The sequence below is a fragment of the Cebus imitator genome, unplaced genomic scaffold (genome assembly GCF_001604975.1).
Source record: "Cebus imitator isolate Cc_AM_T3 unplaced genomic scaffold, Cebus_imitator-1.0 Scaffold130, whole genome shotgun sequence".
Taxonomy (NCBI): domain Eukaryota; kingdom Metazoa; phylum Chordata; class Mammalia; order Primates; family Cebidae; genus Cebus; species Cebus imitator.
In genome coordinates, this window is record NW_016107445.1 from 5083655 (window position 1) to 5108655 (window position 25001).

General features: G+C 38.8%; 1 protein-coding gene across 1 annotated transcript in view; it reads right to left on the reverse strand.

The window, feature by feature from the left end:
• Positions 1 to 25001, reverse strand: part of SLC35F1 (solute carrier family 35 member F1) — a 416242-nt gene that overhangs the window by 301851 nt on the left and 89390 nt on the right. The window lies entirely within an intron of this gene.

A 25001-nucleotide genomic window follows, 5' to 3' on the forward strand; every position in this document is an offset into this window, starting at 1 on the left:
GTTTAAAAATATACATCTCCTGAGGATCGACCAAGACTGGTTCCTAAGTATTAGTTTGTTTTCAGCCTGCTGATAAAGATATACCTGAGGGTAATTTATAAGGAAAAAGAGGTTTCATGAACTCACACTTCCATGTGGCTGGGAGGCCTCACAATCATGGCAGAAGGCAAAAGGCACATGTACGTGGCAATAGGGAAGAGAGAATGAGAGCCAAGAAAAAGGGGTTTCCCCTTATAAAACCATCAGATGTCCTAAGACTTATTCACTACCACAAGAACAGTATGGGGGAAACACCTCCATGATTCAATTATCTTAACATGAAGGAATTATGGGAGTACAATTCAAGATGAGATTTGGGTGGGGACACAGCCAAACCATATCACTAAGCCAGTCCCATTTACCTAATTCTCATCTACCTGCCAGCCCATCCAGGTGAGCCTTAGAGTATGCCTAGTGCCCAAGGCACTGAGGATGGCCTCTGGCTTGTTCTTAGTCTTTTTTATTGTACCTGTGCTTCTGACACTTGCTCTATAACATCTGTTTACATCTCCATTTCTGTTTCCTTCAAATTTGGTGTCTCTGAATCTCCTTGAGAAGATGGTAGCTCTCTCCTTGGGTTTTCAGTTAACCTCAAACTTCTGCTCCCAGAGTTCTCCACAGCTCCTGAGAAATCCAAAGCTGCTTCCTGTCATGACCACACCAACCCCCAAGAAGATTCTGATTACAACTGGGGTTTAAAGAGTTATAGAAGTGACAAGTATGAGCGTGGGTTTCAAAATCTGAATACCACAATTTATTCTCAGTGTACATTTTCTATATATACCAATTCTTGCTTTTAGTATGTCCCTGTGGTTCATACATCCTTTGTGGATTTCTTAACCATGTAGAGCCCACCATTTCTCACAGGCCATCAAGAGCCCCATTTAATTCTCATGAAGAATTACTCCCAAACACCTACAACCCATGAAGAGAACATTTCCTGAATCTTGAGAGCCTTCAAACTACAGTATACATTTTGAGATCTTTAGAGTAGTAGGTTATACATATTAAGTGCTCACTATGTGCTGTGTTTTATATACAATATCTTATTTAGTCCTGATTATGTGCCTCCAAAGTATTATTATACCCATTTTGCAAGTAAGGAAAATGAAACTCAGAGGTCAACTAACTTGCCTGAGATAACTTAGCTAATAAACAGTGATTCGAATGCAAGTCTGATGCAAAAGCTGTCTTTTTTACCCCTATGTAGCAATAGCAGGCTTAGATTATTCTGTAAAATAAGTCACTATTGTAGATTTTCTTTCTCTGAATATGTATAACACACAAAACTCTATTAGGTGTATTGTAAGTGTCTAATTATCTATTGTGCACACAGTATGTAGTGTGACTGGAAATTCTCTATGTAAGTGGGAGAAAAATCCTGAAGTCATTTAATTTCACTTTGATCCACAAACAGTAAGATGGATTTGTCCACCACAGAGCCAATAAAATAAGCTGCAACTAGAGCATGCTAAAACAATCAAATCAGTCAATTCAATGAAGAAAAAAATACAGCAATCGAAGTAGTTTTAAGACATCACATGAATCAAAAAGTGATTGCTTCAGGTTTTCCCATTTCAACTGGCTATGCTAATATTTTCCTGGTTATATTTCTCCTGAGCATTAGCATAACCTCACAAAAGGTGGGGTAGATACTGAAAAGGAGAAATGCACTTTCCTATTCACATACATAATTACAGAGAAAATAATTCATACAAATTTACTTTTTAAGGGCCCTTATTGGTTTAGCTAAATTGAAAATATTGTGGTTTCTCTTTACTAAGGGTAAGGGAAATATGTCTCCTCTGGGGGAAATTCAGACTAAATAGAAATTATGACGTCTCACCCCATCTGACCTTGTAATTCATACACTGCAGATCAATGTTTAAAAGCCTGCTCTCCAGTCTCCAACCCCCCCCCCCCACCAAGAATGTCATATACACAGAAAACTGGCACCTGGACGAGCTTCAAAGTACCCACATGGGCACTGGGGTGAGCTCATCACATCAGGCTAAAAACCAGCCTTTGTTCTCAGTGTCACGTTTTGCCTTAGTAGGAGATGATGTCCTCACAATCACGTCCATTCATGAAGCAAGAGCACTGGGGTCTGCACTGAACAACTCTTCATTGAGCTGCAGAAAACAGGGAAATAGCTGTCGTGTTTTCCCAGTGATGCTATTAATATTTAAGTGCTGTTCTCTGGTGGGGGTAGGGGGAATAAGAACCCAACTCAAAGAGGGCTCTGACCTACTTTCATGATTATTGCTACAATCATGAACAAATTGCTCAAAAAGAAAAAAAATTCACATCTATCCAAATTCCAAGTAACCACCATAGAAGGCTAGTGTTGGCAAAATATGTTGCTTGGAAAATTTGCAGCTACTGCTGTGGATCACATAAAAGAGTTTCTATCTAAGCAGAGTACTTAATGGTTTGTAATAAACAGTAGCCCCCATTTCTATTTTGGTGCTTGAACATGTTATTAATGAATGATGATGTTAAGTATGACATCTATAAAATGGCACATAGCTCTGAAATCAGAGCTCTCACTTCATCTTACCATTCTCATTGAATTACAGAAAGCAAATAAAGTGAAGCATATTCTCACTTCAGGGAGGTTAAGTGATTTGCCAGGAGCCACTTAGCAAGTTAGCAAGCATAAATAAGGAAGGAAGCAGCAGGGTCCTTTAATAAAATTGGGTCCACACACCAAGCATGGCTCTCAAAGCATGGCATCTCGGCCCAGGTTTCCTAATAAGGATGAAATTCTGGAAACAAGGGAGTGGAAGCAACAGCTTGCTGATCCTTCCTGCTGCTGCCACTATGAAGACTCTCACAGTCGCATATCCAGAGGGTCTTTTTCTTCCATTTAGTTTTTCTTGTTTTTTTTTTCTTCTTCTTCCATTTATTATCCCTGCATGCTATCTCCTACAATAGATCCAAGTTCAAGAGAAAGATGAATAAAATGACAGTTGCTAAGTTGCTAAGTTTACTTTTACAAGGTAAAAAGTATCACAAATGTAGTTAAATAACTACAAATGTCCCTGTCTTTTTCCTCTCCTATTCCTTTACCTCCTGCTTTTTCCTTCTCTCCATCTTGGTCATTAATATAAAAAGGATTTTTCCCCTAATCATTTCCTTCCAAGTTTCTTTCTTTTGCTTTCTTTGCTTAAATGCCTGTTTTTAACAACATTACAGTATTAACATCACTTTTTAAAACCTCAAGATATGTATAAGGTGTTCATTCTGATAATTCAAAGCACCTTTTCTTCTTTCTTTTTCTGACTGACCTCTAAGAAGCAGATACAAATAAACATAAACTGCCTCTTGTCCCTCAGACCAGTCTCTGTATTAGGATTTTCAACTACAGGACTACTGACAATTTGAGCTGGGTAATTCTGTGTCGAGCAGCACTGTCCTGTGTACTATTATAGGGCTCCTCAACCCCCAGGTCATGGACTGGTACTGGTTGGTGACCTGTTAGGAACTGTGCAGCACAGCAAGAGGTGAGTGGTGGGTGAGTGAGCATTACAGCCTAAGCTCTGCCTCCTGTCAGATAGCAGGAGCATTAGATTCTCACAGGAGCACAATCCTATTGTGAACTGCACATGTGAGAAATCCAGGTTCTGCACTTGATGTGGTTTGTCTCTGTGTCCCCACCCAAATCTCATTGAATTGTAATCCACAAGGTTGGAGGAGGGGCCTGGTGGCAGGTGACTGGATAATGGAGGCAGACTTCTCCCTTGCTGTTCTTGTGATAGTGAGTGAGTGAGTTCTCATGAGATCTGGTTGTCTGAAACTGTGGAGCATTTCCCACTTAACTCTCTCTCCCGCCAGCCATGTGAAGATGCACCTGCTTCCCCTTCACTTTGCTCCATGACTGTAAGTTTCCTGAGCACTCTCCAGCCATGCTTCCTGTATAGCCTGTGAAACTGCGAGTCAATTAAACCTATTTTCTTTATAAATTACCAGTCTTGGGTAGTTCTTTATAGCAGTGTGAGAATGGACTAATAAAGTGTTCCTTATGAGAATGGACTAATAAAGTGTACCTAATGTCTGATGATATAAGGTAGAACAGTTACATCCCAAAACCATTCCCCTACCATCCGTGGAAAAATTATCTTCCATAAAACCAGTCCCTAGTGCCAAAAAGGTTGGGGACCACTGTACTATTGGATGTTCTGCAGCATCCCTGGCCTCTACCCACTAGATGTCAATAGTAATCCATCCGCCTAGGTTCTGGAAACCAAAAACGTTCCAAACATTGCCAAATGTTCCCTGGGGACAAAATCACCGCCAACTGATAAGCACTTGTCTAGATCATACTGCCTGGTTGTCTCTGTGTGTGAGAGAGTTAGAAAAGGAAAGAGGTTATTTTGAGTTTAGTGTGTATCATTCTTGAGGTGGGCTTGAGATCAGTGAGGTGAGAGGTTATTTTCTCTAACGTCCGCTCACTTCACAATGGTCTTGAGAGAAATGCTGTGAACACCACAAGACTGGTTAAAAATTTTTCAGCTTCTTAGAGGAAAAATAAAATCCCTAAAATAATAATAAAAGTATTGAAGCATAACATGCATTTTATACAACATGAGTGGACTGTGGCTAACAGAACCAGTACGCATTATCTACCTTTTGTATGTGTTATATTTTTTGGCATTATGTATTGATATGGTCTTAAAAAGTGTAAAAAAAAAAATTACCAAGAACAGGAGTTCATTCTTGAAATATCATAAACCACTTCTATTTTCCCTTGTATTTGTCTTTACCTCAAGGATGTATTAGTCAGCTCTGAAAATATATTCAAGACCTTTTCACAAGCAATTAATTAATTCTTGCAGTATATTAATATTGAAGGAATGGTCATCTTTTACTGAGCAGACAGATATAAAACAAGAGATATCACTGTTCTATAATGATACAAACTAATAAGAGGCTCTTAAATGGAACACTTGTGTCAAAACATCAGTAAATCCCAGGTTTATATTTAGGTCTGGGATATAAGGATTTTCTTGGACCACAAAAGAATATTTACCATCTCAGATTCTGAAATTAGAGTTCTAAATACTAAAGTTCCTCTATGTGCTATCAAAATAACATTTAGTTAAGTATATTTTAATCAACTGCCACCTATAAAAGTATGTCTTACATTTAAAAGAATTTTAAATAACAATATTAGTATCAAATATGTACACAGTTTCTATCGTCAGAGGTCAAACTGTAAAATAGGTAGTCGATAAATTCCCAAGTCATTACCTTCCTGGCATGCAAATTTCCTTGTAAATACAACAAAACTTCTTCGTCAGGAAGGTGGATGCTTGACATCAGGAAAATTTATTCTTAAGTTGTCATAGGTGAACCATAAATCTAAGAGAAAATATCTGAAAACGTGATTGGACCAATTTGAACTAGAAATCTTTTAAGAAACTGAGAATAAAATTTATACTAAAGAACTGAGGTTGTCATTTTGAGCATTTTACTGAGTGGATAATTATAAGCACACTAGAAAATGGCAACACAAGACTAAAGAACAGAAGATGTTAAAGTATTTTATGGAGTTGTAGTCAAAAGGTGATTGGATGTATAGTATTCAAATTGCTGCCTTGCCTCTGATTAGCTCTGTGACCTTGGGCAAAACTGCCCACTTGCATTCATGTGGGGGCACAGGAACCTGAAGGAGAAGAGATCAGTGCTTTCTATTTTCTTATACTTATTTATTCTCTTAAAACAGTTCTACTTAGATTTCCTTAGATTTAAAAGTGAGGAGATATGTGACAAGCCAGACCAAGTGGCACTCTGGGGTTTCACGAGCAATGTGACATTGGCTATGTCCTACCTCAGGCATCCTTGATTGCATGGTGAACTAACATTTAGCCATCTGTTAAATAAACCTAATGTCTAATTTTGCAGAATTAAAGAGTACCACCATCTTTAGGATCTCTTTAATCTGTCTAATCCCTTTACTCCCTATCTGTGAAGGCAGAGGCCAGATCTGTCGTGTTCTTGATTGTATCTCAAGCGTGAGCACAGTGCCTGATACGTGGCAGGCACCCAGAAAATATATGTAGAATAAATAAATAATTCTATACACCAAAATCACCACAGTATCTTGATTTGTTAGTTGTTAACTAGATATACATACAGAAAGTGATAAATGACACATCAGGACAGCACATGAGTATCAATACAACAGATATTTCTAAGGGTTATAACTATTTTAAGTTCTCCAATGTGACATGTTCAATAACTATAACAGTACCGTCTGAAATCCTTCATATAGGTATTTAGGTTATATTAACAGAAATGAAAACATGAGCAGAAGAGGGAAAGTACAAAGAAACAGACTCCAGAGGGAGTTTAGACAGTGGAAGCAAAATATTAAAGATTGTTATTCCCCAAAGCAATAGATAGACTTTTAAACTGAGGCTGCTGCCATCTGCAGTTGTCACTGACCATCTGCTTAGGTCTAATCTGGTCTGTCACTAGCATTAAATATAAGTTAAAATTCTGTTCTTCTAAGTAAATTCCAGAAAAGGTTCTCTTATCCTGAACTGTGAGTTAAATTTTCATTCTTGGACTATTTCAGCAAGAATATTATTAAACGGCTCCATAAGGTCAAGCCCATTGACCGTCTAGCTCGACATTCTGTGAGTGATAGCAGCCACACACTGTAACATTTATTATGAACTTCCTCAGAGTCTAGCTTCTGCATTGTTTGTAAATGTCAAACCTGAAATTAATTTACATATTGACCCCAATATATCAATGTCATGCATGGGCATGGTAGGCAGATTTCTCAGTCGCTCCTCCAAATTCAAGCCCCCTGGTGTGCACACCCTGCATAATCTTCCCTGGCAGGCAGGTGGAGCCTATAAATACAAGGGGATAGTCACTGCTTTTTTTTTTTTTTTTTTTTTTTTTTTTTTTTTTTTTTTTTTATTTTTTTTTTTTTTTTGCTATGTACTACTTAAAAATTATTTTATTGGCATATAACAGTTGCACATATTTTGGAGGCACACAATATTTTGATACAAGTATGCAATGTGTAATAATCAAATCAGGGTAATTGGGATATACATCATGTCAAACATTTTTCTAGGTTACGATTATAAAAGACTCTGTCATAGCTGACGAGAAGAGGATTAAAAGTCAGAGCTATGCATTGGTCCTGGAAAGAGCAAATATCCACTTATTGAAAGAACCTATGGAGACTGCAGGAACCAAGTTGGCCTCCAGTTCCTGGAAGTAGCCCCCGACCAACAGCTAGCAAGAGAAGTGGGATGTGAGTCATATAGCTGCAAGAACTGAATTCTCCAACATAAGCTGAGAAGGCCTGGAGCTCCAGAAAAGAAATGCAGCCCAACCTCCAGATAAGAACTGCAGCTCAACCTAAAACTGAATTCTCCAACATGAACAAAGAAGAAGACCCTGAGTTCCAGATATAAGAACTGCAGCCCAACCTGAGCAGAGGACCAAACTAACCCACACGTGGACTCCTGACCCACAGAAATGCGGGATAATAAATGGATGTTTGTTTTAAACATGTGGTCATGCCATACAGAGCAACAAAATATAATAAATCAGGTACAGAATAATGAGCATATTATAAAATTTTATGAGTGAGTGGATTGATAAGGTAAGTGAAATCCAGTTTACTTTCTTTGAAAGGATGAGCTCCAGTTTACAATGACTGAACTATCCTTTAATACTCGGGGGTATACTTGGAACATGAGCCATCACATAATAAACACTGCTTCTCCAAAGTCACTACAACCGTGAGGATTAGAGCTTGGTGGAAGACCACATGCTCTCCATTACCTAGCATCATGTTCAGCACATAATAGGTGGTTGTTGTAGTTTGAATATTTGTCCCCTCCAAAACTCATGTTGAAATTTAATTCCCAATGTGACAGTATTGAAAGGTGGGATTCTTTAAGAAGTGACTAGGTCATGAATAGTGGACTAAGAGGTTATCACAGGAGTGGTACCGGTGACTTTCTAAGAGGAGTGTGACCTCAGCTCCCCCATCATGTGTAGAGCATCCCCCCTCCATGTGTAGAGAGTTCCCCCCCAGCAAGAAGGCTCTCATCGAATGTGGCCTCTTGGCATTTGACTTCTCAGCCTCCATAATTATAAGAAATAAAATCCTTTTCTTTAGAAATTACCCAGTTTCAAGTGTCTTTATAAGCAACAGAAAATGAAATAAGACAGTGGTCAAAAAACATGTGTTGTCAAATTAATAAAAGCTGAATAAATACATTGATTAATAAAATGTTTTCTTAAAAATTAAGAATATGTTGAACATATTTCTTTGATTACTCTGTACATACTTTATAATTTGCAGTATCTAAAGTTATTAACATTTACACATGTAACATGTATGTAACATACATGTAATGTAACCAAGTGATTAAAGAACTACTCATCTTATGAGTTACTTCTGGGAGTGAATTCAGGGCATTGTGTATGAAAGGAAATTTACTTTTTATTATATGTACTTCACATGCTTAGAAATTTTGCATTAAATGCCAATTTTTTAATGGTAAGAGGATATACTTTAAGAATAGAAAGATCTATCTAAGAGCATCCCTCAAATCAGACACTTAATATTTTAACTTATGTTTTTCTTTTTAGAGACAGGGTCTTGCTCTGTCACCCAGGTTGGAGTGCAGTGGTGTGGTCATAACTCACTATAGCTTCCAGCTCCTAGGCTCAAGTGATCTTCCTGCTTCAGTCTCCCAAATAGCTGGGACTACAGGTATGCACCAACCATGCCCAGATAATTTTTTTTAAAATTTTTATAGAGATAGGGTCTCATCATGTTGTCTGGGCTGATCTTGAACACATGGTCTCAAACAATCCTCTCCGCCCCTGGCCTCCCAAAATGCTGGAATTACAGGTGTGAGCCACCATGCCTGGTCAAATCAGATACTTTTAAAAGTTTAACACTGCAGAAGAAAATCTTCTCATCATTACTCTCCGGATTTTTTGAGACATTTGTAGTAATGATGATTATGCCACTCAATTAGGATAGCATGTCTTTTTGAGGACCTATTTTACTAGATACTTTATGACTGCAAAGAAGCAATATCCTAAAAAAAAATGAAAAATGATAATAGCAATAATTCTAATGTATTCAATCTACTATGCACCATGCATTGTGCTAAGCACTTGACAAATTATCTCACAGATTTTTCCCTCAAAGGGCTCAAAATTTTTCTAAGAAATCAAATGTAATTACAATTATAACATTTATAATTACAATTATAAAAATATAAAATTATAAAATCAAATGTTATTACAATTATAACATCAAATATAATTCTAGGTTATAAACTTACATAATTAACAAAAATAATTAACACTTCTAGGCAGCAACTATGTGCCAAGGTACACTGGGTTGTGAGTTGTAGTAGTAGCAAGTGAAATTCAGAGGAAGAAGTGGTCCTATGGGAGCGAGGTACAAAGGAGGCTTCCTAGGGGAGCTGGAGGAGCAGCAGAAGCCAGTTTGGCTGTATCAGAGAGTGGGCAAAGAGGACAAGGAGAACCAGGTAAGGCAGTGAGTTAGTGTTTGATCATGGGCTTGGATAGCCAAAGACAGCATTCCAATCCAAATCAATACTTATTTATTGTATTGGGGGTAAATACTGTGAGTAACAAAAAGCTGCTAAAAGTTTCTGATGATAAGGCGGTTTAAGTAGGTTAACTTCTCAGGGAAGGGGAGCACAGGGTGGAGGGAAGAAGAGAAGGAGGGAAGAACATTCAAGAAAACACAGCTGTGGTTTCACCACGAGAAGATAAGACTAAAATTGGGCAAAATCCTAAGACTAGGAAGAATAGGGAATGTCTAAAGACACCCTAAAGGATGAATTAAAAGGGTAGTTATTCAACAGTTTGGATAACATCAGAGAAAAAATAAAGAAGACACTAGTTTCAAATCAATGTGACCAGCAGAAAAGTGGTTTCATTGACAGAAACAGGGAAGATGCTGTTCAATGGCCCCCACAATTTCTACAGTAATGGTCAAGTTCCTAAGCGTCACCCTGAAGGCTTCCTCGTGACTTGGACCATTTTCTTTCTTCTTCACAACCTATTTGCATGTGAGCAGGAACACATATATAGGGACCATGATACCAGGAGACCTCTGAACACATCAGGCAATTCCACTCCTCCATACCTTTTCTCCTCTTCCGTCTTGCTTTCTTCTAGCCATACATCACATTGTCTTTCTGTAAGACCTCCTCTGGAAAGCCTTCTCAGAATGACCAGTCTAAGCGAGATAATCTTTTCCTTTTCATATCCTAGAGTACCTGTGACTAAATACCTCTGTCGCAGCATCCACCATGTTGCTTAACTTGCATATGTTTGTCTGTTTCTCTGCCTGAGACTGTAAGTTCCCTTATTTGATTTTGTACGGCCAGTAACTACAACTATCTCTAGCACCTAATAGACACTCAGTAAGCATTTGCTGAGGCTGGGTACGATGGGGGCTCACCTATATTCCCCAGCACTTTGGGAGGCTGAGGTAGGAGGGTCACTTGAGGCCAGCCTGGGAAAGATATCAAGACTTAATCTCCACAAGGAAATTAAAAAATGAACCAGGCTTGGTGGCATGTAACTGTAGTCTCAGCTACTCAGGAGGCTGAGGTAGGTGGATAACTTGAGCCCAGGAGTTTGAGGCTGCAGTGAGCTATGATCATGGTGCTGCATTCCAGCCTGAGACCCTGTCTTTAAAAAATAAAAGACAAAAAAATTGAAAACAAAATTGTTGAATAAATTTTAAACTGAGTTTATCTGAATTTTAGGTGATGGTAGGACAGACATTAGTAGGATTAGAACTTTGTTTTCCAAAACAATGGTTAATACATTGTATACATAGGATTTAAGTTTCAGACAATAAGCAAAATATACACAATTTGACTTAGCACTTTCAGTAATCCCTAAAGCTCTCAGTGATAAAAGAGACACTCTGGATATTAAATGTAACCCCAAAAGTTTTTGCAGATATTTCTCCATAAGAACATTTAGAGATTACTCAATTTCAAGATTTGAAATGAATAAAAATAAAAACTTCAAAAGAACATTATCAGACACCTAAATTGTCCTGTGCAATCATCAACTTCCAAGAAGAAATATAAGATTAGTAAAAACTTAACAAATCAAACGTGGCCTGGTGCATATTTATCCAGACTGTTTACTGTATTTACAAAATACAGGACCTCCATTCAAAGACTGCTAAATAATATCTTAGTGATTTACGTTGGTAAGTTATTTTCGCATGCATTTTGCATTCGAGTCTTACAATATCCCCGTTAAGATATCACTCTACCACGAAAGAAGGATAGCCAAGATATCATTATCCCTACTTCATGAATAAGGGTACTGAAACTGAGCAAGCTCTGAGCCTCTCCTCTTACTTCACCTCCCTCATGGGAGTAGTAACGCTGCTTTCTTTTTGACTTTGCTTTTCTCATTTCTGTCTGCCAGGCAGGGCAGAACCACGTTCTGTGAGATCTGAAGCTTTATATAATTTTGAGTGCTCTCTTTAAAAAAATATAAAATCATTTATATAAAATTAGGTATGAACTTTAAATCTTCACATATATTAAGTCATGTAATCTTCATAACAACCTCACGTTTGTAACAGGCACTGGGATGATCTCCATTTACAGATGAGAAAACTGAATTATAACTTCAACTTTCTCTTTCTATGATTCTCCCTCAACATCTGGACAGCACACTCAGCTTATATCCAGAAATGGCCCTCAAGGGGGACATTAGTGTCCAGACCTCTAACCAGGGCAGCACTACATGAAGGACAATAAGGACAACCTACCTAGCTCACCACACATCATTGATGATCATTGATGTGACCCATCTAAAGAACACAGCCTGCAGGTTGCCATAGAACCAGAACCAGAAGCAACCAGAACCTCCTGCACCTAGACTTACGCATTCCATGATGTTATCATGACAATTATAGAGTTAACTATGTTTACAGAATCTTATAAATAATCCTCTTTTCATTATTCTGGATTTGATGGAAGAGTTATCTTAACCTCTTCAGACAGTCTTACACCTGTACACATGAGGGCTCAGCCATGCCACAGCAAAAGAAATCCCGATGTGCTGGAGCCTTGAGAGACCACATATCCTGAACTATTTTATCCTGAGATTTCACTGATATTTTATAACTAAACCTTTTTGGATATAATTTAAGACACACTCATTGTCAGTTCACTCACGATTCTGTTTCCTCCTAAATGAATAAGTAGTGCAATATAGATATTTGCTATTTCATTGACTAAGCACAATCTAGATATTGTGTGCAGAGATAACAATATTGCATAAGACTGATTTCATAGAAACAGGGAAGTGTAAAGAGGTGAACGAATGTTCATTACAGCACTGTTTATAATAGCAAAGACCTGGAACCAACCCAAATGCCCATCAATGATAGACTGGACAGGGAAAATGTGGCACATATACACCATGGAATATTACGCAGCCATAAAAAACGAAGAGTTCGTGTCCTTTGTAGGGACATGGATGAACCTGGAAACCATCATTCTCAGCAAACTGACACAAGAGCAGAAAATCAAACACCGCATGTCCTCACTCATAGGCAGGTGTTGAACAATGAGAACACATGGACACAGGGAGGGGAACACTACACACTGGGGTCTGTTGGGGGGAAATAGGGGAGGGACAGTGGGGGGTGGGGAGTTGGGGAGAGATAGCATGAGGAGAAATGCCAGATACACGTGAAGGGGAGGAAGGCAGCAAATCACACTGCCATGTGTGTACCTATGCAACAATCTCGCATGTTCTTCACATGTACCCCAAAACCTAAAATGCAATAAAACAAAACAAAACAAAAAAAACATAAAAAAAAGAGGTGAAGGAAACTTTGAGAATGCATATAAAACTGAAATAATAAAAAACTGATCTAATAATAGCATGGTTGGAGTTCTATGAATTAATGTCAGTTTTTTTTAATTCTCAAAATTAATGCTGAGTTTCTTTTTAGTAACACAACTTTTTTTCTGATCTCTTGTGCCTTTTCTTCCAGACAGATTAGAAATCCTCCTATCATTAAAAAGGTTAAGTTTTTGCATGTGCCTGAACATTATCTCTCATAGCAAACAGATGCCTGAGACACAGTCTAATATAACCTTGAAAAAATATTATTTAAACTAGAAAGAGAGAAATTATTATTAAGCACAATTGTGCAAGGTTTTGCTTTTGTACTAAGCTAGTACCCTAGAATTTCAAAGGTTTGTGCTAAAATCATTGCAGAATCTAAACGGTAAAGTTATTTTGAGATTTTTAACTCAAAATATATAAACATGAAGTTTTTTTTTCTAAGTTCTGGGATACATGTGCAGATCATACAGGACTGTCATATGAATACGCCCATGCCATGGTGGTTTGCTGTCCCCATCTCCCCATCATCTACATCAGGCATTTCTCCCAGTGCTATCCTTCCCTAACCACCCCACCCCCACCACCCCTCCCCTAGGGCCCTACCCCCAACAGACCCTAGTGTGTAATGTTCCTCACCCTGTGCCCATGTGTTCTCATTGTTCAACACCAAGCTATGAGAAAATGCAGTGTTTGGTTTTCTGTTCTTGTGTCAGTTAGCTGAGAGTGAGGGTTTCCAGATTCATCCATGTCCCTACGAAGGACACGAACTCATCATTTTTTATGGCTGCACAGTATTTCATGGTGTATATGTGCCACATTTTTCTTGTCCAGTCTATCATTGATGGGCATTTGGGTTGGTTCCAGGTCTTTCCTATGGCCCCCCAGTACCGCTATGAACTTACATGTGCATGTGTCTTTATAAAAGAACAATTTATAACCCTTTGGGTATGTACTAAGTAATGGGATTGCTGCGTTGAAATGGTATTTCTAGTTCTAGGTCCTTGAGGAGTTGCCACACTGTCTTCCATAATGGCTGAACTAATTTACACTCCCACCAACAGTGTAAAAGTGTTCCTATTTCTCCATATTCTCTCCAGCAACTGTTGTCTCCAGATGTTTTAATGATCGCCATTCTAACTGGCGTGAGATGGTATCTCAAAGTGGTTTTGGTATGCATTTATCTAATGACCAATGATGCTGAGCATTTTTTCATATGTTTGTTTTCCTCATAAATGTCTTCTTTTGAAAAGTGTCTATTTATAACCTTCACTCACTTTTGGAAGGTTTTTTTTTTTCTTGTAAATCTGCTTTAGTTCTTTGTAGATTCTGGATATTAGCCCTTTGTTAGATGGGTAGATTGCAAAAATTTTTTCCCATTCTGTTGGTTGCCAGTTCACTCTAATGATTGTTTCTTTTGCTGTACAGAAGCTCTGAAGTTTAATTAGATCCCATTTGTCTATTTTGGCTTTTGTTGCCGTTGCTTTTGGTGTTTTAGTCATGAAGTCCTTGCCTATGCCTATGTCCTGAATGGTATTGCCTAGGTTTTTTTCTATAGTGTTAGGTCTTATGTTTAAATCTTTAATCCATCTGGAGTCAATTTTAGTGTAAAGTGTAAGGAAGGGGTCCAGTTTCAGCTTTCTGTACATGGCTAGCCAGTTTTCCCAACACCATTTATTAAACAGGGAATCCTTTCCCCATTGCTTGCTTTTGTCAGGTTTGTCAAAGATCAGATGGTTGTAGACATGTGGCATTGCTTCCAAGGCCTCTGTTCTGTTCCACTGGTCTATATCTCTGTTTTGGTACCAGTACCATGCTGTTTTGATTACTGTAGCCTTGTAGTATAGTTTGAAATCAGGTAGCATGATGCCTCTGGCTTTGTTCTTTTTGCTTAGGATTGTCTTGGCTATGCAGGCTCTTTTTTGGTTCCATATGAAGTTTAAGGTGTCTTTTTCCAGTTCTGTGAAGAGGGTCATAGGTAGCTTGATAAGGATAGCATTGAATCTATAAATTACTTTGGGCAGTATGGCCATTTTCATAACACTGATTCTTCCTAACCATGTGCATGGGATGTTTCTCCATCTGTTTGTGTCCTCTCTTACGTCCTTGAGCAGTCGTTTGTAGTTCTCCTTGAAGAGGTCCTCTACATCTTTTGTTAGTTGTATTTGTAGGTATTTTATTCTCTTTGTAGCAATTGTGAATGAAATTTTGCTCATGATTTGGCTCTCTGTTTTCTGTTATTGGTGCATAGGAATGCCTGTGATTTCTGCACATTGATTTTGTATCCTGAGACTTTGCTGAAGTTGCTTATCAGTTTCAGGAGATTTTAGGCTGAGACAGTGGGGTCTTCTAAATATACAATCATGTCATCTGCAAACAGAGACAATCTGACTTCCTCTTTTCCTAATTGAATACCTTTTATTTCTTTTTCTTGCTTGATTGCTCTGGCTAGAACTTCCAATACTGTATTGAATAGGACTGGTGAGAGAGGACATCCTTGTCTAGTGCCAGATTTCAAAGGGAATACTTCTGTTTTTGCACATTCAGTATGATATTGGCTGCGAGTTTTTGACAAATAGCTTTTATTATTTTGAGATACATTCCATTGATACATAGTTTATTGAGGGTTTTTAGCATAAAGTGCTGTTGAATTTTGTCAAAGGCTTTCTCTGCATCTATTGAGATAATCATGTGGTTTTTGTCTTAGGTTCTGTTTATGTGATGGATTACGTTTACAGATTTGGGTATGTTGAACCCAACTTGCATCCCCAGGATGAAGCTGACTTGATTGTGATGGAAAAGCTTTTTGATGTGCTATTGCATTCAGTTTTATTTCATTGAAGTATTTTATTGAAGATTGCCAGTATTTTATTGAAGGTTTTTGCATCTATGTTCATCATGGATGTTGGCCTGAAGTTTCATTTTCTAGTTGTGTCTCTGCCAGGTTTTGGTATCAGGATGATGTTGGTCTTATAAAATGAGTTCGGGAGGATTCCTTATTTTTGTATTGTTTGGAATAATTTCAGACGGAATGGTACCAGCTGCTCTTTGTACATCTTGTAGAATTCAGCTGTGAACCCATCTGGACCTGGATTTTTTTTGGTTGGCAGGATATTACTTGCTGGCTCAACTTCAGACTTAGTTATTAGTCTACTCAAGGTTAAAACTTCTTCCTGATTTAGTCATGGGGGGGTGCAAGTGTCCAGGAATTTATCAATTTCTTCCAGATTTACTGGTTTATGTGCAGAGTTGTTTGTAGTAATCTCTGATGGTAGTATATATATTTCTGTGGAATTGGTGGTGATATCCCCTTTATCGTTTTTTACTGCATCTATTCAATTCTTTTCTCTCTCTCTTGTCTTTTTTATTAGTCTGGCTAGTGGTCTATTTTGTTGATCTTTTCAAAAAACCAGCTCCTGGATTTATTGATTTTTTTTTTGATGGGTTTTTTTTGTGTGTGTGTCTCTGTCTCATTCCGTTCTGCCCTAATCTTAATTATTTCTTGTCTTCTGTTAGCTTTTTGGTTTTTTAAATCTTGTTTCTCTAGCTCTTTCAATTTTGACAATAGGATGTTGATTTTAGTCTTTCCTCACTTCTCATGTGGGTATTTATTGCTATAAATTTTCCTCTAGACACTGCTTTAAATGTGTCCCAGAGATTCTGGTACATTGTGTCTTCAATCTCATTGGTTTCAAAGAACATCTTTATTTTTGCCTTCATCTCATAATCCAGTCGTCATTCAGGAGCAAGCTGTTCAGTTTCCAGGTAGTTGTGTGGTTTTGAGCGCGTTTCTTAATCCTGAGTTCTAATTAGATTGCACTGTAGTCTGAGAGACTGTTTGTTATGATTTCCATTCTTTTGCATTTGCTGAGGAGTGATTTACTTCCAATTATGTGGTCAATTTTAGAGTAAGTGTGATGTGTAGCTGAGAAGAACGTATATTGTATGGATTTGGGGTAGAGTTAGTTATATGGTCTATTAGGTTGGCTTGGTCCACATCTGTGTTCAACTCCTGGATATCCTTGTTGATTTTCTGTCTCTTGATTTGACTAATATTGACAGGGGAGTGTTGAAGTCTCCCACTATTATTGTGCAGGAGTCTAAGTCACTTTGTAGGTTGTTAAGAACTTGCTTTATGTGTCTGGCTGCTCCTGTATTTGGTGCACATATATTTAGGATAGTTAGTTCTTCTTGCTGCATTGATCCTTTTACCATTATGTAATGTCCCATTTGATCTTTGTTTGTTTAAAGTCCGTTTTATCAGAGACTAGGATTGCAACTCCTGCTTTTTTTTTCTATTTGCTTGGTAAATCTTCTTCCATCCTTTATTTGGAGTATATGTGTGTCTTTGCACATGTGATGCGTCTCCTGAATACAGCACACTGATGGGTCTTGACTTTTTATGAATTTTATCCAATTTGCCAGTCTGTGTCTTTTGATTGGGGCATTTAGGCCATTTACATTTAAGGTTAATATTGTTGTGTGTGAATTTGATCCTGCCATTTTGTTACTGGCTGGTTGTTTTGCCCTTTAGTTGATGCAGTTTCTTCACTGCATTGTTGATCTTTACCATTTGTATGTTTTTGGAGTGTCTGGTACTGTTTGTTCCTTTCCCTGTTTAGTGCTTCCTTCGGGAGCTCTTGTAAGGCAGGTCTGGTGGTGATGAAATCTCTCAGCATTTGCTTGTCCATAAAGGATTTTATTTCTCCTTCACTTATGAAGCTTAGTTTGGCTGGATATGAAATTCTGGATTGAAAGTTCTTTTCTTTAAGGATGTTGAATATTGGCCTCCATCCTCTTCTGGCTTGTAGGGTTTCTGCCGAGAGATCGTCTGTGAGTCTGATGGGCTTCCCTTTGTGGGTAACCTGACCTTTCTCTCTGGCTGCCCTTAGGATTCTTTCCTTCATTTCAACCCTGGTGAATTTGATGACTATGTGCCTTGGGGTTGCTCTTCTTGAGGAATATCTTTGTGATGTCCTCTGTATTTTCTGGACTTGAATGTGGTCCTGCCTTTCTAGGTTGGAGAAGTCCTCCTGGATAATATCCTGAAGAGTGTTTTCCAGCTTGGATTCATTCTCTCCTTCACATTCAGGTACACCTACCAGACTTGGGTCTTTTCACATAATCCCATGTTTCTTGGAGGCTTTGTTCATTTCTTTTCACTCTTTTTATCTCTGTTCTTGCCTTCTCATTTTATTTCATTGAGTTGATCTTCAATCTCTGATATCCTTTCCTCTGCTTTGTCAGTTTGGCTATTGAAACTTGTGTATGCCTCGTGAAGTTTTTGTGCTGTTTTTCAGCTCTATCAAGTCATTTATGTTCTTTTCTAAGCTGCTTATTCTAGTTAGCACTTCGTCTAACCTTTTTTCAAGGTTTTTAGTTTCTTTGCATTGGGTTAGAACATGTTTGTTTAGCTCAGAGAAGTTTGTTATCCACCTCCTGAAGCCTGCTTTTGTCAATTCATCAAACTCATTCTCCATCCTGTTTTGTTCCCTTGCTGGTGAGGAGTTGTGATCCCTTGGAGGAGGAGAGGTGTTCTGGTCTTTGATGATTTCATCATTTTTGTGCTAGTTTCTTCCCATCTTTGTGGGTTTATCTACCTTTGATCTTTGATGTTGGTGATTTTGGATGGGGGTCTCTGAGTGGACATCCTTTCTGTTGATGTTGAAGCTATTTCTTTTTGTTTTTTAGTTTTCCTTCTAACAGTCAGGCCCCTCAGCTGTAGGATTGTTGGAGGTCCACTCCAGACCTCGCTTGCCTAGGAATCACCCACATGGGGTGCAGAACAGCCAGGATCACTGCCTAATCTTTCCTCTGGTAGCTTCTTCCCAGAAGGGTACCCGCCAGGTGTCCGCCTGAGCTCTCCCATATGAGGCATTTTGTTATTCAGGGGTCAAGGAGCCACTTGAGGAGCAAGTCTGTCCCTTGTCTGCCTGCAGAGGCACTGCTGGGCTGCCTCAGACTCAGCCAGTCTGCTGTGTAGGCTTCCTCTGGCTTTTCTTTACACAGGTGAGATTAAACCCACCTTCATAATGGCAGACACCCTTCCCCACACCGAGCTAGACCAACCTGGGTTGAGCTTGGACTGATATGCTGGCTGTGAAACTCTCAAGTGAAAGGGCTTCAGTTTGCTTGTCTTTGTGGGAGTGGGACCTTTCAAACCATATCACCTGTCTCCCTTATTCAGCTATCCCTTTCTGGGGTTGGGGGGGGTGGGGGGATCCATCCCGCAGGCACTCTCAGTGCTAGTCAAAACTTCTGCCCAGATCTCTGCTGACAACTTGCAATGCTCGGCCAGCTGGAGCTGTTGCTCAGATCTGTGTTGGTAACTCACGGCGCTTTTCAGCCTAGCAGCGTTCTCCTGGACTGTGGGTGGCAATGGCCATAGGAGAAACACAGTATCTGAACCAGAGTGCTGAAGGGGGAAAATCCCCAATCCTCCATCCAATTGCACTTCCTGGGTGGGTCAGTGCCCTGCCCTGCCTCGTTTTTCCCTCCTTGGGTTACAGTCACTGTCCAACCCATCCCATTGAAATGAGTCTGGTACCTAGGTTGGAAATGCGGAGATCACTTGCCTTCTGCATCTGTCTCACCGGGAGCTGTGCTCTGGAGCTGTTCCTATTCAGCCATCTTGGCAGAAGTCCCCCAAATGTGAAGTTTTGATAGTCTTATCTTAAATGAGGGTATTTCAGAAAAAATAATCATATTAAATAAACAACTATTTATATGCAAAAAATATGAAAAAATTAAATGCGCATGATATTCTTTGTAATGTTGCATCAGCCATGGAGAGCACTTATTTCTACAAACATGCAAAATGGCATTAATGAATACTCCCTTCTGCTGATATTTTATTTCATTTATAATTTATTCAATAATAATTTGCTCTGTGAAAAATGGAAAATATGTATTTTCTTTTCTCCCATACACACTTTCAAATAAAGAATGCTATGATGATTTACAATACCATAAAATCCATCCAAACAATCAAAATGTCCAAGTAAAATGGATTTGGCCATTTTTAAATCAGAATTTTAAATATAACTGCCCTTTGTATATGTGAAAATCTAAGTTCATTCATTGCTTCATTCATTCAATAAATACTTATTCAGCACTTGCCATTTGTCAGGTCCTAGGTGTAAGGTATACAAGACAGCATCCCTACCTCATTGAACTTAACTTTGGGTGGAATTCATGAAGGCCCTCATTGGTACTTAGCAAAACATTTGGATATATTTGTCCAACTTACTTTTCTAATAGGAAAATACATGCTCAGCTTTATAATACCTTCCAGTGGTAAAAATGCCAGAAGCAAAATTTTTATTTAATGAAGGCACACATGAGTATTGACACTATTCACCAGTTAAAAATATCTGCCTTGCAAAATAGTAAACTCTGTGGCCCTATTATTATTCTAGTAGTAAGAGAAAACTCAAGCTCAAGGATGTTGGGAAGTCAAAATACTACATAGGAGATTCCTACATTAGTTAAGAAGTCAGCAGAGATGGTCCCTAGGATGTATTCTTCTAATTGAAGGAGTGCTGATAGTAAATTTTACTTACAGATTGAAATGTCAACTACATGAGTGATAGGCATTGGCATTTATTTCATAATAACATTTTTAGTTGTATTAATTAGTTTCCTTGAAAATTGAAAGAAAATAGGCATGTAAATTTCTGACACAGAAATGATTCAATAAGATGTATATATGTATTCATCTGTCATAGCTTTTTGGGGATCCCTAAGCATTCTGATGAAATTTAACCCACCAAATAATTCATGTCAATGAACAGGCATTCCACCAGTTAACAATATTTTATTCTAATATTTTTCCACAGGTGAAGCATAGTAGCTTTGGAGACAGACGGAATTCAAATCCCAATGCCAACAATATCAGCCACAAGGCTTTGAAAACATAACTTGCCCTCTGAAGTTTAGTTTATTTGCCTATAAAATAGGGCTACTAATTAATAGTATCCATCTCATAAGGTTATAGTAAGGATTTGCACAGTCCGAAAATACCTCTTGTGAGGAGGTCTATGAATGCTGTGGAAGAGAAAATGGCTCCCAAAAGCTGTCCATATCCTAATCCCTGGAATATGTTATGTTACATGGCAAAATGGACTTTGCAAATGGAATGATGGTTATGGATCTTAAAATTGGGAAGTTATCCTGGATGATCCAGGTAAACCCAGCCTAATCACAGGAGCTCCTCAGAGAACTTTCTCTGGCTGGAGTCAGATGCAGCAGAAAGGAAAGTCAAAGAGAGTTAAAGTATAACGTTCTCCGCAATGTAACATTGCTGGTGAGGATGGAGGGGGCAATGTAGTAAGAAATGCAGGTGGCCTTTGGGAGCTGAGAGAGGGTCCTGGCTTACAGGCAGCAAAGAAACAAGGACCTGAGTCCTACAACCACAAGGAACTTAATTCTGCCAACAACCTGAAGAAGCTTAGAAGTGGATTCTCCCCTAGGGTCTTCAGAAAAGAGCTCAAGCCAGCTAACACCTTGATTTCTGTCTCTTGAGACACAAACATCTAATCCCACTCAGACTTCTGACCTAAAGAACTGTGAAGTAACAAATTTGCAATGTTTTAAGTCACTAAGTGTCTGGTAATTTGTTACAGCAGTGATAGAAAACAAACACACTTTGGACTTGCTCTAGGACTGGAGTTGCCTGCCCTTTGTGTCACCTTTATTTGCAGCAAATCAGAATTGAGGATGTGTCATGGACAAATGTCTTCCTGTGAAGGAAACAGGAAATCAATTAAAGGCAAAGAAGGGGAAGACAACTGTCAAGAGTAAGACTGCTCAGATTTTTAGAGTTTTCTTCAGGCTAGGATCTAAATTATGTTATAATTATGAGCAGGTGAAAGCCGAATTGTTCTCTAGGAATACAGAAAAGTTCTCAAATGATTAGTCTACATTCATTTGTTGTACTTGAATTAAGCTGAAAGATATAAAAAGGCATCCTCCTTGCTCACTGCTATATCTGTAATACCTACCACACAGTAACTGCTCAATAAAAACCTATTAACTGTTTATATAAAAGAATATTTACAATGACCGAAAATAGGAAACTATTATTATGCTTTTCCTTTAACTGGTACTTCCGTAAAATTATCAGTTTAAGGAATTGCTATAATTTCAAAAAAATTCAAATTTACTTTAGCTAAAGATTATGAAGACCATGTGGTTAAAGGTAAACATTACTATAGGAAGCCACATGTCCAAGCAGTGATTCGAGAGTAGGTGGTTAAAAAAGGATGCTGCTGTTCAGGCTCCAGAAGAGCTAAATGCATGTTGGCTATGCCCCAGCTCTGGCCAGGCACCCATGAGGGCAGAAAGAGCATGTTTCTATGGATTGGCTCATTAGGCTAATGGGCTGTTGGCACTTCTCTCCCAGGGCAGTTGAAACTTCTGAGGCTGACTGAGCAGGAAGAGAGAGCTCCCAGATCCCTTGTGATAAACGGGGTCTGTGGCTTTCTTTGCATGAATGGTTGCATTATGTGCAGATGTTCAGTGCACTTCCACAAGCTTTTATGGATGAATAAGTGGCATCATTATGGTGTGATTTGACCAGAAATGAAGCATGGCCCAATGCCATCTGCAAAATTCCTATCTTTCTGATAGAGATTGTAGAGGGGTGAAGCTAATGAAACTGAAGTACTCTTCAGAGATACTGATGACTGCTGGAAAGACTAACAATTAATTTCAAAATAAGAAATTGAATTTCTCTCTGTACAATTCTAGCATGAAAAATTTTTCACTCTATTTCTTCATGGCATTTAAAAACATAATTATAAGCCATTACATTTAAAAAATCTCTCACAGAGAAATAAATGGAGCTGAATAGCAAGTATTTCTAATGTCTATAAAAGTCAGCAATTTCTCTCAGTCAGAAAGGCATATGATGTACAGAGTAATCAAACTTCCTAATTTGGTTTCTCTGTGACCAAAATCTTCATACCTGCTCAGCTGAGGAGACAAAGAACAGATTTCATGTTTATCAAACTATAACTGAGAGAAGGTGAGAGGCAAAAAGGACAAGAATGCAAAGGAAAGAAATAGGGAGAGGGAATACTAAAGGAGTGGTTGGAAAGTTCATAACTGCTCTAATATGTAGGGTATATCAGAATATTAAAAAAGAACATAGAATCAGAACAATTTTTTGGTTGATATTTTAGACGATCCTTTTTCATTTCCCAAACTCAAGAACTGAATAAATCCAATGATGTCAAATATCTCATAAGTGAAAATGAGCAATACTTTGTGTAAAACGGAAAACAATTACAAGTCAGAGAGTATATAAGAGGTTAAAAAAATAGAAAAGAGGAAAGAAAAAAACTTTTTGTAAACCTAGAAAAAACTCTGCTTGAATGCTAGATCTCAGGATGGGAAAAGGCTTTCTACAAAATGAACAAATTGAAAGAATGTATTAATAAGCTTAGCTATATTAATTTAAATATTTCTATGTTAAATATGCTATAACATTAAAAGGCAAAGAAAAACAGAGATAAGAGGATCCAAGATGGCCGAATAGAAAGAGCTCTGGAGTGCAGTTCCCAGCAAGAACAATGAAGAGGGTGAGTGCCCACCACATTTCCAAACACTGCCCACAGACCAGGAGATTCGCGGGCCAAAAAGCACCACAAGTTTCAACATGGCAGTTTCAGCCAGTGCCAGGTTGGCGCAAAGAAACTCACACAAATCTGGGTGGCCATTTCAACTGGTGCTGGGAAAGCCTGGGAGACCAGAGCTGCCCATTCAACTGAAAGGGAGGGGCTGAGACAGGGAGCCAGGTGATCTGGCTAGGTGGGTACCACCCCCACAAAACAAGCAATCTGAAATGTTCTGCATTGAGAGTTTCACAGCAAGCGCAGCTGGACCCAGAATGGTCCAGCTCAGTGGAGGGAAGGGCAACCACCACTACCAAGGCAGTTCACACAGCAGCTGCACAGAGCTTGCGGCAGCTCAGCAATGCCTCTGCTGACAGACTGTGACTAGACTACTCCGTGCAAGGCAGGGCAACTATGAAAAACCGCAGCAGCACCTCAGGAACTTATAAATAAAGCCAACCTTCCTAGGACAGAGCATCTGGGAAAAGAGGTGGTTATAAGTTTGCTGCAGCAGACTTAAAGGTACCTGCCCAGCAGCTCTGCACGGAACAATGGAGCTGCCAGCACAGCACTTGAGCTCATATAAGGGACAGACTGTCTCCTCAAGCAGCTTCCCGACCCTTGTATACTCGAAGAGTCACCTCATAAAGGAGAACTCAGGCAGAAATCTGGCAGGTACCCTTCTGGGACAAAGATAACAGAAGAAGAAACTGGCAACAACCTTTACTGCTCTGCAGCCCCCAGGGGTGATCCCAGAGAAACAGGGTCTGGAGAGTGGAAATCCAGCAGTCCTGCAACAGAGGGGACCGACTGTTAGAAGGAAAACTAAGAAACAGAAAGAAATAGCTTCAACATCAACAAAAACTACAAAGACCACAGGTAGATAAAGCCACTAAGGTCAGAAGAAACCAGCGCAAAAAGCATGAAAACACCAAAAACCAGAAAGCCTCTCCTCCTCCAAGGCATCGCAACTCCTCACCAGCCAGGGATCAAAGATGGATGAAGAAACAATCGGATGAATTGACAGAAACAAGCTTCAGAAGGTGGGTAATAACAAACTTCTCAGAGCTAAACAAACGTGCTAACCCAATGCAAATAAACCAAGAACTTTGGGAAAAGGTTAGATGAGATGCTAACTAGAATAAACAGCTTAGAGAAGAATATAAAAGAATGCATGGAGCTACAAGAACTTTGTGAAGCATACACAAGTTTCAATAGCCAAAGTGACAAAGCAGAGGAAAGGATATCAGAGATTGAAGATGAACTCAATGAAATAAAATGAGAAGGCAAGAATAGAGAAAAAAGGGTGAAAAGAAATGAACAAAGCCTCCAAGAAATATGGGATTATGTGAAAAGATCTAATCTACGTCTGATAGGTGTACCTGAATGTGAAGGAGAGAATGAATCCAAGCTGGAAAACACTCT